The 13,486-nt window shown below is 39.4% G+C and overlaps 1 long non-coding RNA gene across 2 annotated transcripts in view; it reads left to right on the top strand.

The window, feature by feature from the left end:
* Positions 1-11,967, top strand: part of LOC137774993 (uncharacterized) — a 27,844-nt gene extending 15,877 nt beyond the window's left edge. For both annotated transcript variants that reach the window (XR_011075960.1, XR_011075961.1), the window contains exon 3: positions 11,812-11,967. This is a non-coding gene — a long non-coding RNA (uncharacterized lncRNA). The remainder of the gene's footprint in view (positions 1-11,811) is intronic.
* Positions 11,968-13,486: the final 1,519 nt, after the last annotated feature.

Genomic DNA, 13,486 nt, shown 5'->3' on the forward strand with positions numbered 1-13,486 from the left:
GGCTTGAGAAGAATGTCTATTCCTGCTGTTTTTGAAGGCAATGATCTATAATGTTAATTAGACCAAGAGATTGATAGTGCTGCTAAAGTCAACTGTCTCCTTATTAATATTCTGCCTGCTTGATCTACCAATTACTAACAGGAAAATGTTGAAGTCTCTGACTATAATAGTCCATTTGTCTGTTTCTCTATTCAGCTTGGAGTTGAACAGCTTTATGATTGGTTTATCTTCTTGGAGAATTGATCCCTTTATCATTATGCAGTACCCCTCTTTATCGCTGAAAATTTTCCTTGTTCTGAAATCTGTTTGTCTGAAATTAATAAGCTCTTCTAGCGTTCTTTTGGTTAATGTTAGCATTATCTATATAAATATATCTTTCTCCACCCCTTTACTTTTAATCTATCTGTGTCTTTATAATTAAAGTGGGTTTCTTGTCCTGTAGACAATATATAGTTGGTCTTGTATTTCTTATCCACTCTGACAGTCTCTGTCTTTTAATTGGTGTATTTATAGATATATTTGCTTGAATATCCACTATGTTTGTAACTGTTTTCTATTTGTTGCCAGATGTTTCTTTTCCTGCCTTCTCTAGTTTTGACATCTTTTTTTTTTTTTGGCCGTGCTGCGTGGCTTGCAGGATCTTAGTTCCCCGACCAGGGATTGAACCTGGGCCACAGCAGTGAAAGCCCGGAATCCTGACCACTAGGCCACCAGGGAACTTCCTGCCTTCTCTAGTTTTAATTGAGCATTTTATGTTATTCCATTTTTTATCTACTCTCTTAGTTTATCAATTATACTTCTTAAAAAAATTTAATGGTTGCCCTAGAGTTTATAATATACATTTTGACCCGTCTAAATCTACCTTCTAGTAACACTAAACCATTTCCTGTGTAGTGCAGGTGCTGTCCTTACATTATAGTAATTATGCAACTCTGGGGGAGTTTTAGAGGTAAAGGAGTGGGAGAAAAAATGATCTATTTGTTCTTTCATGGGTGGAAAAAGGTTAAAAATTCCCACTGCTATTGTGTTTCTGCCTATTCTTATATCACCTACAGGTTTGTTTTATGACTGTTTGTGCAATGTGATTTGGTGCATAGACACTGGTAATTGTTATATCTTTACTGTGAGTTACATCCTTTATCATTATAAAGTGCTTTAAAAAATCTTGTTAATATTTTTTTGTTCTGAAATCAATTTTTATATTAAAACCATAGCCTCAGCTTTCTTTTCAGTTGGATTTTTCTGATATGCTATTGCCATATTCCTTTTTCAAAATAATTAATTAATTATTTTTGGCTGTGTTGGGTCTTTGTTGCTGCGTGCAGGCTTTCTTTAGTTGTGGCGAGCGGGGGCTACTCTTTGTTGCGGTGCACAGGCTTCTCATTGTGGTGGCTTCTCTTGTTGCGGAGCACGGGCTCTAGGCAAGCAGGCTCTAGAGCGCAGGCTCAGTAGTTGTGGCACATGAGTTTAGTTGCTCCGCGGCACGTGGGATCTTCCTGGACCAGGGCTCGAACCCGTGTACCCTGCATTGGCAGGTGGATTCTTAACCTCTGCGCCACCAGGGAAGTCCCTGCCATATTCTTATTTTTAACTTTTCTGAATTTTGAGCACACATATTTGAACTATGGATAAAGAATCCTACCTCTGGCTATATTAATGCACTTTATAACAACTCACACTCTTCATATGTACAGAGATGCATTCATAAACATATGATCAGCACCAGCGAAGTTTCTAAGTGAATTTGTGACAGATGAGGTTGCATATTCAACGGTAATATGGGCCAGGTCATCTTTTTCTTGGCTCAGCTCCTACTTAGCAACTCAAGATTCATTTTCAAATAGACAAAGCAATAGACACTAGGATAATCTCTTTTAGGTGTGTCCTTATGCATAGCAGAATTTTACTCTGTGATCCAATCTGAAAACCTTTTCTTTTCAAAGGTGAATTTAGTCATTTCACATTAATTCAAGGTTAATGTTTGTTCTTGCTTTGTCGTAAATTTTTAAGTGTATATTCTGTTTTCACAATTCATAGAGAGCATCTTTGTTTTTATGTGTGGGTTTCTTCTGTTAACACTCAAGTATTTGTATTTTTATACAAGTGGTTTACTTTACAACACACCATTTCACCTGTAGTTCTTGAGATAATGCCAGTTAATTCCCTACAGTGATCAATGGTAAATTTAGTATATTGGTTCTTCCACCTCCCTTCTTGAATTAGTGTGCTAGGACTGCTGTAACAAAGTACCACAAACTGGGTGACTTAAACAGCAGAAGCTTATTGTCTCATAGTTCTGGAGGCGAGAAGTTGAAGATCAAGGTGTTGGCAGGGCTGGTTCCTACTGAGGGTTGGGAGGGAAAGATCTGTTCCAGGGCTCTCTTCTAGCTTCTGGTGGTCTCAGACATCCTTTGGCAGGTAGATGGCTTTCTCCCTGTGTTTTCACATCATCTTCCCTTTGTATGCGTCTGTCTCTGGTCCAAATGTCCCCTTTTTATACGGAGGCAGTCATATTGGATTACACCCCAATTACTTCATCTTAACTTGATCATAATTCATGACAAAACGTTTGGTCTAAATTTTCATCTGGTCTATAGAAATATTTTTCTGTTGTTTTTTGATTCCCTCTTTTTTCTGTTCCTCTCCTCCATTTTTTTCCTTGCTGTGTTTCTGTATAGCTGCTATCCTAGTTCCAATTTGATTACTCAATTTTGAATGGATTTCCCACACCTTCCCACCCCCATGGAGTTGTATCTATGAGAGACGAATGCATTTCTATCATAGATGCCGTAGAAAAAAGTTTCAGGATGGAGAGCTTAAAGGCATTTCAGTTAAAAACTGACAGAGACTTGTGTAGGAATGTCTGCCACTGTGCCACCTGAAAACAGCCTGGGACCTGATCTTTTTTGTCTCTGGGCCCCTGTCTCTGGATACAAGAAGCCTGAATGCTATTTTGGGGGATTTTGAAGATTTTAAATGCAGCATCAGAGAGAGAGAGAGAGAGAGCCAGAAGTACCAGTCAGTGAAATAAAAAGTTGAATCATTGAAAAAATTGTTTGGAATGGATTGAGTTTTTACTGGATCAGCTGTTCATGGAATGTCAGTGAGAGAGAGGGGTAAGAACATGTATCAAGTTAGGGACATTTTAAAAAACAATTCTGAGATATATGTGGGAATTCATTTGGTCTTCCCTGCCACTCCTTTCTAACCAGATGAAATCAGTTCACAATGTAAATTGTCTCTTACCTCCTTATGGACTGAGATGATGATGATGATGATGGTGATGATGATGATGATGATGGTGGTGATGAAGAGGAGGAGGGGGAGGGCGGCGGAATATGCCCAGTCCAAGGGATTCTTCTTTAAACCTACAGCCTATATATATATATATATTTTTTGGATGACCACAACAAAAGCAACAATGATGGCAATTACCAAACACGAAACACACTCATACTATGTCATAATATTGACATTCAGTCCAGTAATCCTCCCCTGTAACAGGTCCTTTACTTTGCAGTGAAAATTGATTTGTATATTTTTTGCCTCTGAGTTCTTGTGGGATTTTTTATTTTTATTCAAACAGAAAGTCACAAAAATTATAGTCATCCTCATCAGTTCACTCAGTCCCATGTAATTAATTTTTTTTTCATCTTGATCTTTTGTTAGCACTTTTATGAATTCATCAGTTTTCCATTAGAGTTCTGAAAATGCTTATTCATTCAGTTGCAGCCTATATTTTTATGAATCAACCTGTACATCCCATTCCCCACTGTTGTAAACTAATTATTTTGAGTTTGCACTTCAGTGTGTTCCCTTAATCTTGGTAAAATGCCTTTGCCAACTCTTTCTGAAACCTGTAGCCCAGGGTGATCTCTCCCTCTCTGAATTTTCTTGAATCCTTGCTTAATCGTTTCTACTTTTGGCATTCTTTGGCCTACTTAGAGGTTCACAGTTTCAACTGTTTCTAAATTTTATTGAATATTATGTTTGTGTTTGTGTTTCTCCTTCTCCTTGCTGTTTTGGGGTAATTTTCTAAGAGTCAGTGGATAAATTCTGCTTTTACACCATCATATTTAATTAAAAAGTTGGTGTCCAGGGACTTCCCTGGTGGCACAGTGGTTAAGAATCTGCCTGCCAATGCAGGGGACATGGGTTTGATCCCTGGTCTGGGTCTGGGAAGATCCCACATGCTGCGGAGCAACTAAGCCCGAGCACCACGACTAGTGAGCCTGTGCTCTGGAGCCCGCAAGCCACAATTAGTGAGCCTGCGTGCCACAACTACTGAAGCCCGCATGCCTAGAGCCCATGCTCTGCAACAAGAGAAGCCACTGCAATGAGAAGCCTGCACACCGCAACGAAGAGCAGCCCCTGCTCGCCGCAACTAGAGAAAGCCTGTGCGCAGCAACGGAGACCCATTGCAGCCAAAAATAAATAAAACTAATAATAATAAAAAAGATAAGCAGTAGCTTCTAGCATTCGCAAAAGCTGTTTTTAAAAAAATAATAAAATAAAAAAAGTTGGAGCCTGCATTTTGAAAGCTCCTCCAGTGTTAAAGCTTTAAAGATGACCACAAATTCTTTGATATTCTTCCCACTGAGAGGTGAGGTCTAATTTGCCTTCCCCTTAAATCTGGACGGGCTTTAGTCAGTCACTTAGAGTAACTCACTTTTAAGAGAATTAAGCAGAAATGACACTACATGACTTCTGAGGTAGGACAAAGAGGCCATGCAGCTTCTGCCTTGTTTGCTGGCGCACTTGCCCTTGGATCCCTGAGCCACTGTGTAAGAAGGTTGACCACCTGAAGCTGCCATGCTGTGAGGAAGCCCACACCACATGGAAAGTCTCCATGAAAAAAACTGGCTTGATAATCCCAGTTGAGTTCAGCCTTTGAGTCATCCCAGCCCAGGTACCAGACATGTTGGTGAAGAAGACTCCAGCTTATTCCAGCCTCCAGCCATCTGCGACATCCCCAGCTATAAGGCTTGTCAACTGAGCGACCCAGACATTGTGAAGTAGAGACAAGTTACCCTCACTGTGCTCTGGATTCTTGATCCATAGAAGCCCTGAGAATAATAAAATGGCTGTTGTTTTATGTCACTAATTTGGGGGAAGTTTAGTCTGTAGCAGGTAGACAATCAGAATGCCTTACGATACTTTTGCACAATAAAACTTGAGAACTATTGTTTATAATTTACATGGAACTCAAGAAAGTTGGTGGGGTGTTTGAACCTAGCTAAGCTAGAACTGCATTTCTTAGAATTTCTTTCCCTGTGTGGTTCCAGGTTGGGGTTGGTGACAAAAGAAACTTGTGCAAGTTTCTGAAAGGTGGAAGGGAAGAAGCAGCCATTTTTTAATGCTCTCAAGGTCAGTGTAGGGCATCAGTTGCTATTGCAACTCAGACGTGTTATCACTGATCTGCTGGTTTACCTTGTTGGCCTGGAGCAGAAATCTGTAGCTCCTTCACCTTCTGATGGACCTTATCCTTTGACTTCTTTGTGTTTTGGGCGAAGGAGAAAATGCAGCTCCATGATGAAAGATGCCAGAGGCTGGGAGGTGAGCATACCCCTGGGACAAAACAGTGAATGAGTACTGCTGTCCATCCCACATTAAAAAAAAAAAAAGCTTTTGGTCCTCTTTATTGCTAGGAATTGAAAAGAATGCGCTTGCCAGGTCAGCAGTAGTGTTTACCAAGTGACAGAAACTATGTTGTTCTGTTTCAATAAAGGTATCACATCTGGTATAGCACCTGTGATTGGGACTACCCCTTGCTTAAGTTTATATCAGTTTGTGGTAGTGAACCAGCAGCTTTCAATCTGTTTTCTTTTTCTTTTTTCAGGATTAGAAAGGTAAATTAAACTGGGATGTGATGGGGACCACCATCTCTGCTTTCTTTAATACTTTGAAGGTGGTACTAATTTCTGTAATTCTTCCCAGTATGTGGTATTCCTTCTGATATACTATCATGGCTGGAAGAGGAAGCAGATAATTTCAGAGGCTTTCACTTGGCCATTTCTACCATAATGACTCTTACTGAACAAGTCAAGGAATAAATATGAGGGGTTTTCCTGTTTTTAAGTATATCCATCCCAAGGATGCACTCAGGGACCTGACAACATTCATGCACACATTGTAACCACCATGAGATGAACTTGGGCTAAGACACCATTTCTCTTCTCACTTTCATAAGCTTCACTCTCACTTGGGAACTATGATGGCATGTTAGGTCCCATGGCATCACTGTCAGTCCAGACTGTGTATCCAGTAGGTCTAGGTATTCCCCTTTCCCTAGTGTGTCTAGAAAATGGCTGCAGATTCCTTTGGGGAAGGAATAGGGAAGTGCTTATGTATATATTTGACGTGGCATTGCAAGGTCTTTTATCAAGGGGATTAGGCATCCTTTTCAGTCAGTAGGCTCTAGGTCTCAGAACTGTCCTAGAACTGATAAATGAGATTGTAAGTAACTATTGTAGTGACTGATATCAACCTTTTTCTCGTTAGCTTTCAATTTTTGTGTGGTTACATAAACCAAGTAATATTCTAATCTGTTGTCCATCTGTATTATTCCTAGTAACACCCTGGTCTATTAGCCATTGCCACAGATCCTGGTAGGTCAAGGGACCTTGACTATCATCCCAAGCTTGGTCTGTATTACAATAATCATGTTCATCTTGACTCTTAAGTTTAGGTGCCATCATCTGGCCTCTGCTGGTCTGGAATTCTGTCACCCCGTTTGATAATAGAGAGTTTGACTCCATGGCAGAATCTCCTGCAATCAGTGGTGTCGTACAGAGGCCACTTATTGCTGGACTTCTCGAAGATGCTGGCGCCCCATGACCAGTGTCATCTCTTGTTGCTCTTGTGATGGGAGTGCCCTCTGGGCCTTCCTGGGGGACCTAGTTAGGTATCAGGTTCTCCGAGTCGTATAGCAATCGTTCTAACATTTCTACTTTCCTGAACCTTCCTCCGCACTCTGTCAAGGCAGTTCTAGCATTTCTATCTCATGGCCAACCAACATTGTGTCCAAGCTTGAAGGAGTCATCCCAACAGCATTTGAGGACTGATTCAGGTGTCCTTGTCAGGACAGTAAGCCCCAGGTCATGAAAGAGTGCTCCCATGTCAACAATTGCTCCCTTATCCTGCCTTTTATTTTTCCCTCTCTGTCTAACACCCTTGAGTTCCATTTCCATACATGCCCCAGCTCCTGTTGCTATATGCTGGCTAGGTATTCATATTCACAGAGTGCGTATACAATATGCTTCCAGAGGAGTAATTCCCCACTTGGGTTCCACTCTGACCTGCCCCTAGTCATTGGTTTGAAGGCAGGTGGGGAAGATGGAGCCAGATCTAGAAGAGAACAAGCATCATTTTGTGAACTACCTGCCTCAGGTGTGGTCTTTTGGGAGTCTCCGTTTGAATGGAGGCTGTTCTTCTTTAGCAAGGGGGGAGGAAGCTGCTTTTGCCAACCTGGAAGATTAAGAGGTATCGGGGTTCAAGGTGGTTAGGTTCATGCACCCAGATATCCCCATGGTAGGTCTTTGACTCTCACCATCATGATATCAGGTCCTTGAGCTTGATGTGAGACCTGTTTAGACTGTTGTTCAGTATTCTTTGAGCTCTGCTAGCCTAGCAATTAAATCCTGGACTTGATTTTCAGTCCCCTGTGAAAAAGGGTAAGAACCTCTTTAAACACTGCCATGGAGGCTTTCTCACTTTCACAGTATGTCTAGAGTTGTCTGGTTAACCTGAGCCCAACTTTTTTTATTTTTTTTTATTTTTTTATTTTTTATTTTTTATTTTTTTAACTTTTTTTATTTTTAATTTTTTTTCTTCAAGGCCTTTAAGGCCATGAACAAAAGTCAGCCAAATCCATAGTCTTTCTTACTTATCACCAGTAGTGGAGTCATTACTGTTGTTTGACCTATCAGTGACCCAGTTCCAGAATCTCCTTCTGAGGGAACAACTTTTGAAGAACCCTAGGTTCTTCAGAAAGGCAGAGCCTGCGACAAGGACTTGCATGATGGTCATTGTTTTGGAAAATGATCCTCCAAGGAGCAGAAGAAGGGAGAATGAAGCAGGAAAGGAGGAAAAGATAACCTGAGAGCACCTCACTGAGTTGATCCCGCTATGGGGAACTAGAAGTTCATCCTGCTAGGGACACCCTGGGAAGTCATGTAGAGTGCCCGTGAAGAACTGTTGCTTGAAAGAGAAGAAAGGGATATTTACACTGACTCCTGTCCTTGTAGGAGGCTTGCTTCGTGGGGTATTAATTCTCTTGCATTTCCAGTTTTTAGAAAAATTATTTGGTTCTTTTGTATCCTCTAAAGGTGATCAATGAGGTTTTTAAAAATGTATCATTATAAACTTGTGGATTTTAACATATTTTATATGTTTCACTCTACTACGATCATTATTGTTATTGATAATGTTCCATCTTTGGCTATTGGGAGCCCCTGCAAATTGTTTCAGTTTTGACCATTGGGAGCTCCTTCAAACTGGTTCCCGTGGACTTTTTTACATGACCCCAGTGAACTTTAATAGCTTCCTTGTTTTCTAGTATGACTAGGTATTCCAGGCTCATTCCTGCTTCTGACAGGAATTCATCCATTTTCCCAAGGAGCCCTGGTTCCTTTTCATGGGAAATGGTATTTAGAGAATACAGTCTGGGCACTAGGGGTCCTCATTGGGCTGGTCATTGCTTCTAGGTCGTTTCCTTGGGCAGAACTAAAAACATTTGTTCTTGTATTTTAAGTTAATACTCGTATTTCCAATTCAAATAAAATATCACATTCTCAAAACCTAACTTCTTTGATTTTATATTTGTGTCTCTTTATGCTTACTCATTAGCATAATTACTTAATTTGCCTTAGTTTAGTCTATGTGTATATATAATAGTTTCAGACATCATTAACGGATTACTTGTTTTATGCTATTATATATATGTGTGTTTAACAGTTTCATACTTTTGTTATTAGCAATATGACTCCTAAATACAATTTAAGATTACTTTGCAATTCTATTTTTCCTTTAGACTATACCTTACAAGGAAGGTACAAATCGCTGTGTTTTGAAGTTATTGAATTAATTCTTCTCTGTATAGTTAAGCCATCGACTTGATATATTTGATTTTTTTTGTTTTCAGTTTTCAGGATTAATATTTTCCTATCTTGATTTAATTTGGTTTTATAATTACATAAACCATTTACATGGTTTCTAAGTTAAAAGCTATAAAACAAAGTATATTCAGAGAAGTTTATATTCTAACCCTGTTTCCTCGAACCTGCTTCTTCCTTCCTCCTAAAAGTAGTCATTTCCCATTACATTTTAATTTATTCTTCCATTTTTGAAAATATATGCATTTTCTCATTTTGCCTCCCTTTTTAGGTAAAGGTACACTGCTATACACTTTATCCTGCACCTTGCTTTTTTCACTTAGCTATGCATCATGCAATCACTCCATAGTGGTACATAGGAATCTTATTATTTTCCCCACAGCTGCATAGTTCTCCATTGTATGAATTTATCCAGGTATAAATGGAGGACAGCACCAAGAGATTTGGAATCAGTATCTAGAAGAACAGAATTATCACTTACTGTAATGGGGAAGACAGCAAAAAGAAGAGGTTTTGGGGGGAATATCAAGAGTTTGTTTGAGGACACATTTTGTTTGAGGTGCCTATTAGACATCCAAGGAGAGTTATGAGTAGACTGTTTTGGATAGACGAGTCTGGAGTTCAACGGCAAGGTCCAGGCTGGACATATGATTTGGAAGTTAATAGCCAGGGATTATGGTGAAGGGGTGGAGGAATAAATGTTCCAGGCTGGTCACTTCACCCCTGCTTTTGTTAACTCCAAACTCTAGCTGAGATTTTGGTTGCCTGATTTTACCCCCTGGACCCCTATTTCACTGATTTCCCTGATGGACAAGAAGGCAGTCATTGCCTCAAAACAGAGTACGGAAGAGGCAGGAGGGAATGTCAACTTGTCTTCACTAACGTATTTCTCCCAGCCAGTCTTCTGCCCCAGGCTCTAGCCAATCCATATGCCCCCACCCCTTTCAGGTAGATAAACCACGTAAATGGTTTATGTAATTATAAAACAAAATTAAATCAAGATAGGAAAATATTAATCCTGAAAATTGAAAACAAAAAAATCAAATATATCAAGTTGATAGCTTAACTATACAGAGAAGAATTAATTCAATAACTTCAAAATACAGCAATTTGCACCTTCCTTGTAAGGTATAGTCTAAAGGAAAAATAGAATTCCCTTTCAGGTGCACTGCTTCTACCTCCCCAGAGGTTTCTTGCTGTCGATGTCATTAGTCCCTGGAATTCATGTTCTCTTGAAGCTTTTTCTTGTTTGACTCTGGGGAAGAGAGCCAGCCATCTGTGCCAGTTTACCATCTTTGCAGGAACCAGAAATTCTATTTGAGTTTTAAAATTAAACAAGGGAAAAGAATATTTATTTTTTTTTAGAGGAAAAAATATTGGGGAACTCTAGTTTATCATCTCTTTTCAAATAGCCTGTGAAAACATCCCAAAGAGATTGAACCTGATTAGAGTCAGGTTCAGGAAAACAAGGATTCAACAAAGCTAGGAACTGCAAACTGAGTGAAAATATAAAAAATTGACTCTTTATGAAGAAATGTTATAATATAAGAACTCTGAAGTTCTACTATGGGTAAATGTGTAATGTCTCCTTAAGAAGTATTTCCCTGATCTATAGTATGCATGGGAAAGATGTCAAAGTTCATCACTGACTACTTCATAGAAAAGTTACAATCAAACTTAAATATGATCACCATTAAAATAACGAGACGTAGATTACGAAATGAAACTAGATGACATAATTTGAGGTTAATAAATTGTAAATAGTTATTAGAAAAGAATTTCAATGGAAATTAACATCTACATTTTATATAATTTCTCTTGATTGATTCTAGGTTCTTAGTATATTTTCTTTTTTCTTTTCTATTTCTGTTCTGGTGGCAACTTTAACATTTTTTAGAAGAAATATATGCTTATTATCCACTTATACAAGTGAATATGGAGTCAAAAGTGAAAGTTCTCTTATAACACAGATTCTCTCCGTTCATGGATGCAATGCAACACACCTCCCATAGATAATCATTCTTGACAGTTTTGTATTTACCTTTCCTGTCTTAGTCAATTTAGGCTGTTCTAACAAAAATACCCTAGATTGGGTAGCTTATAAACAACAGAAATTTGTTTCTCACAGTTCTGGAGGCTGGGAAGTCCAAGATCAAGGCGCCAGCAGATTTGGTGTCTGTTGAGGGCCCGCTTCCTGGTTCATAGAAGGCCGTCTACTTGCCATGTCCTCATGTAGCAAAGAGGCAAGGGAGCTCTGTAGGGCTCTTTTATAAGGGCACTAAGACCTTTCAAAGCCTCACCTCCAAATAACATCACATTGGGGATTACGTTTCAACATATGAATTTCAGGGGGACACAAATATTCAGCCCACTGCACCTTTTATACACGTTAATCATTTTTACATGCACATACACATACACACAATAGAGCATTATAGATTTATTTCTGAAATTTATGATGGGCATGTTCTCATATTAGTACATTTGTATCTATGTCATTATTTTGAGTAGCTAAAATTAATTTTGTACACATATTGATAAATTATATTTTTATTTCTTTGAAATGATATACACAAAAATCAAATTGAAATGAATTATACCTTCTTTTATTCTTTAAAATTAAAACATTGTAAATATAAACTGAAGTAGTGGGACTTCCCTTGTAGCGCAGTGGTTAAGAATCTGCCTGATAATGCAGGGGACAAGGGTTCGAGCCCTGGTCCGGGAAGATCCCACATGCCGCGGAGCAACTAAGCCTGTGCGCCACAACTACTGAGCCTGCGTGCCACAACTACTGAAGCCCACACACCTAGAGCCCATGCTCTGCAACAAGAGAAGCCACCACAATGAGAAGCCCGTGCACCGCAATGAAGAGTAGCCCCTGCTCGCCACAACTAGAGAAAGCCTGCGTGCAGCAACGAAGACCCAACGCAGCCAAAAATAAATAAATAAATAAAGTTACTTAAAATAAAAAAATAAAAAAATAAACTGAAGTAGTAACTGGTCATTGGTCCCAGTTGTATCTCTTTTTCTCTAAGTTGCCAGTTTGTAACTTTCGTCCCTTCATTAAAAGGGATAACAAATCCACAGATCTATAAGGCTAAGGTGTGAAAAACGATACTTTTGTAAAGGAAGCAAATAGACTCTTGCATCCCTGATCTTTAAGACTGGGGAGTGGAAGAAAATATATTCAACAATTTTTCAGATAAGAAAACAGAGATGCAGGATTAAAATTAAGGTTAAAAAAAGAATTTGTAAGGTTAAAAAAAGAATTTGTAAGGTTAAAAAAAATTTGTAAGGTTGAAAAAAGAATTTGTAAAAAGAATTTATATGGACTAGGCAGAAAAACTTCATGCAAAAACCCTTTCTCTGAGGTGCTTTCTCTTATTTAAGGTTGGTCTAGTAAAGAAGAAAAAGAGTTTCATTCTTAGACATGAGAACAAAACCTCAGGTCTTTATGGTTAACTCAGAAAAAGAAACAAGGAGAGAGTTCTATGATGTCATAGGTAGCAGTAGCTCCAGGTACATTCTCTTCTCTAAATAATCCATTCTTGCTCTTCACTGGGCATTTTCAGCTTTTAGAATACACGTCTCATGTCTCATGTCTTTAAAGATTTAAAGCCCGAACAGTGAGAGAAAACATTTCTGAGGGGAAGGAGGAATTAATTCCATAAAAAAACCTTCTCTCTAAGGAATGTGAGCGTTGACTGCTGAAGGAGAAATTAATGTCAAAGGAAACCGCTTGCGTTGGGAGACAAAACTTCATGTGCTTAAGAGAAAGAGAAAGGAGGGAGGGAGAGAAAATGTTTTTGATAGAAAGGAGGAAATAACTTCAAGCAAACAGGCTTCAGTGTTTCAGGCCTCTTAAGGGTTGCCATACGGAACAGGGATTAGGCCTTGTTCGCTGCGGCTTTGGGAGGGAAAATTAGCTTGCGGGCTGGTGGGCATGGGCAGTAGTCAGGACAGCATTCAGCAGTGGATTTCGGCTGCATACCACGAGCTCTCGGGAGCTGATATTGTCCAAGCAGGGGTGACGTGATGGAGGATTACAGAAGCCATTCCTACTCAGCGGGGATTAGATTTGCAGAGCTCTGAGATCCTGTCCAGCACTGAGATCCAGCGCTATTAAAAGAAACAAACACACACTCTCAAATCCCCTTCAGCCAGGCAGACACTGGACACGGGGGTAGGAGTGACATAGGATGGCTCTGTTGCCATGGAGAGACCGTTGGCGGATGGGGGCAGAGGGATGACCTCGGGAAATATTTCTAGCAGGGCTTCAGCAATATAAAGAGTTTAATTTAAAATGAATGGCAGAATTCATGGGCATGTGGGTAGAGGCAGGGTCAGAGAGCTCCCCTAAGGACAGAAAC

This window comes from Eschrichtius robustus, chromosome 13 (assembly GCF_028021215.1).
Source record: "Eschrichtius robustus isolate mEscRob2 chromosome 13, mEscRob2.pri, whole genome shotgun sequence".
Lineage (NCBI taxonomy): Eukaryota > Metazoa > Chordata > Mammalia > Artiodactyla > Eschrichtiidae > Eschrichtius > Eschrichtius robustus.